Below are 3,264 nucleotides of genomic sequence, written 5' to 3'. Positions count from 1 at the left end.
AGCATTTTCAAAATCAAATCTCCCTCTTTAAATCTGAAACAAGACCTCTCTTTTTAATTTTTTTTTTAAAAAAAATTTGGGTTAACAGCTGAAGTATTTAGGAAGAAATGCTAAAACGGTTTAACCACACTGATTTCCGGTTATGCCGGTTGAAACCGGCGGTTTACACTGTTCATCCGGTTTTCTTTCATTTCCGGTTTTTACTAGTAACCGGACCGGATTGAGGTCCGGTTCCCGGTTGAACCGGCCGGTCCGGTCCGGTTTTTAAAACATAGAGCTTATGTGTCCACTTTTCCACTTTCCTTTTTCCTTTTAATAATTTAATAACAGTGTGGACTGTGGAGTAGTTGAGCGCCAAAAACAAAAGGTTTAATAAAAAAAATAAAAAAAAAGGGGCTAAAGTACCTATTTAAGTTCTTATTATTTAAGTACCTCTATATATATATATATAGTGTGTGTGTGTGTGTGTGTGTGTGTCTCAAATAAATTTTTTATTTTATTTTTATGCCATATTTTAATTTAATCTCTAATCTTTCAATTGTGTTAATTTGGTCCTTAACTTTTTAGTTTCGTGTCAATTTAGTTCTTTCTATTATATTTTGGATGAAAATTAGTAATATGACAAACGGTCAAAATAAAATTTTAATTTATTCTCACATCAATGGAAGCTAATTTTTTATTTTGCCATTAAATATGTTATCAATTTTGATCCAAAAGATAACGGCATGGATTAAATTAACACTATATTGAAAAGTTAAGAACCAAATTAACATAATTGAAAGGTTAGAGATCAAATTAAAATATGGTGTATAGAATAGAGACAAAAAACGTTGTTTACCCAAAAGAATTAAACATCTAGTAAATAGCGTGCCAAAAATCTAGGAAACACTTTTGGCTTTGTCATAACTTATTTGGCATTTTTTTTTTAAATAAGATAGAAATTCTACTCTAATCTAATCAAGTGTATAGATTAACAAAAAAAAAGAAACCCTCTCAAGTATGAAGTGGTGAAGCCTAAGACACCCACAAGTCATAGTGAACCAAAAACACCAGATTTACTTTACTTACCTTTGCTCAAAAGAAAGTAAAAAAAAAATCAGATTTATTATATTGTGTTGAGAAAGAACCAAAGAAGCCCAAAGATAAGCAGATTTGTAATGATCTGTCTGCTTCAGTTTGAGGCTTATTTTTTTGCTGCTCTTGCGTCTTGCCTGTCTGCTTCAGTTGAGGCTTATTTTTTGCTGCTCTTGCCTCTTGCACTGCACATATTCACGAGAGAGAGACAGAGAGAGACAGAGAGAGTATTGAAGAAAGAGACGAAATTATGAAAAGCAAAAAGTGTGATGGAACTATTGCTGGCTGTTTAACTTGTACCTCCAAAATGTGTGGATGTGATTTCAAAATGTGTGGTTGTTGAGAATCTTGGGATATTAACGTGTAGAATCAAGAATATGTGGAGAGGAAAAAATATAAGTGGGCAATGATATTATTACCAATGGTGGACTTACTTTTTGTTATTTGAAAAGTTAAAAAATAATTAAAATATTTTATAGTGGGCTTGTAGGCTATGGGTGTTTGTATATGTTTTTTTTTTGGTGGAATTGTGTTCAGTGGTGTCTAAAAGTTGGTAAGCCAAAGTTTAATGTTTTACTATTGTTTAATTTTTTAGTTAAAATGATCAATTATAAAATTATTTATTTATTTTTATAATTATTAATTTTATAATTATTAATTAAATTATTTATGACGTCACCGGTTCGACCATCGGTCGGACCCCGGTCGGACCAAAAAACCGGTAACCAGTCCCTTTTCCGGTTCTTTCACCGTACCGGTTTTTAAAACCATGCATAAGCTAGACTCTTCGCAGAGACCCTTCTTCAGTCTAAGCCTCTGTCTCTTCTGAGTCTCTTGTACTCATTCCATCACTGGGCAAGATCTTATCTAGTCCACGGATTGATGGATTGGGCTACCGACGGCCGTGATAGGCTTGGAATTCTGGCCTGGAAGATCCATTTTGGCTTCCGGCCACCGTTTTGAGGAAGACAAATAATACAGATCCGACCGGTATACCCGTCCGGTTGGGCAACAGTTCGTGAGGTTCGAAGGGCAAAACTGTTTTTCCGGTTTTTGAAGCCATGTTGGTCAATTGTCATCACGTACAACATGCTGGCTCACAAGATATGCATACAAAGCTCTTCCCTGGACTCTGGTGACCAGTAATCAAATGTTTATTTATTTATTTATTTTTTTTTTTTTTTTTCAACTACAGATGGCAGCCTCCTTATCACTGAAAGCCTTGAACTTCAGTCAAGATATTGGAATTGTGGACCTGGTTAATGTTTACCGAGTTTGCAAATAGCTCCTTGCACTGCTTAACTCAAAGGAACCTTGCCTATTGGAGATTTCAGATTTGCTGGAACCTATTTGATCTTTTTGTTGCATTGATCAATACTCTAACATGGTTGAATTCAATTGGGGAAACTAAAATATTAATTTTGTCAGATATTAAGGGCTCCTATGAGGGTGATTTCATATATGTGGACTTCTTTTGGAAAGTAACGGCAGAAAATTTTATGAAGTGAGTATCTTGATCCATCATTGCTTTGAGAAAACACAGTGGTAGCATCCAACTAGTGACCCATTTGACAAGAGTTCTGAACTTTGACTTCCCCCAAAATCATAGTTAACCATCAATGTAATAAGGCGAAATGCGTAAAAAAATATTTATAATTTAGAAAACACAAACAATATGTTAATTAGAATAACATACGTGAGAATTTTAGCTAGAAGTTTTACTAAGACATTGTTATGAGGCTGATGTTAATGCTCTTGCGTAGGTCCTAAATCTTCTTGCAACTATGGCAATGGTGCACATTAATTCACATTGGAATTTATCATGTGGTGCTGAATTTAAGTGTCAAGGGTATCTCTCATGAGTCATGAGGCACTTGGTCCTGCTTTGGTGGATTTTGAGTGGATAACTATCAAAATGCTTTCTAAGTGGAGGATAAAAAGTACTTCAATACCTATTTACAAGAGCAAGATAGATATTTAAAACTATACAAATTACTGTGAAATTAAACTTATGAGTCACACTATAATACTTCGGGAAAAAAGTGATTGAGTGTAGGTTAAGACATGAAACAACAATATTGGAGAATCAATTTAGTTTTATGCCAAAACGATCTACCCATGAAGCAATTTTCTTATTTAGATGTTTAATGGAAAAATACATAGGGGCTTGTAAAAATTTTAATATGATTT

The sequence above is a fragment of the Quercus suber genome, unplaced genomic scaffold, assembly GCF_002906115.3.
Source record: "Quercus suber isolate HL8 unplaced genomic scaffold, Cork oak 2.0 scaffold_114, whole genome shotgun sequence".
NCBI lineage: Eukaryota > Viridiplantae > Streptophyta > Magnoliopsida > Fagales > Fagaceae > Quercus > Quercus suber.
The sequence above is the reverse complement of the archived record's forward strand: the minus strand, read 5'-3'. Positions refer to the sequence as shown.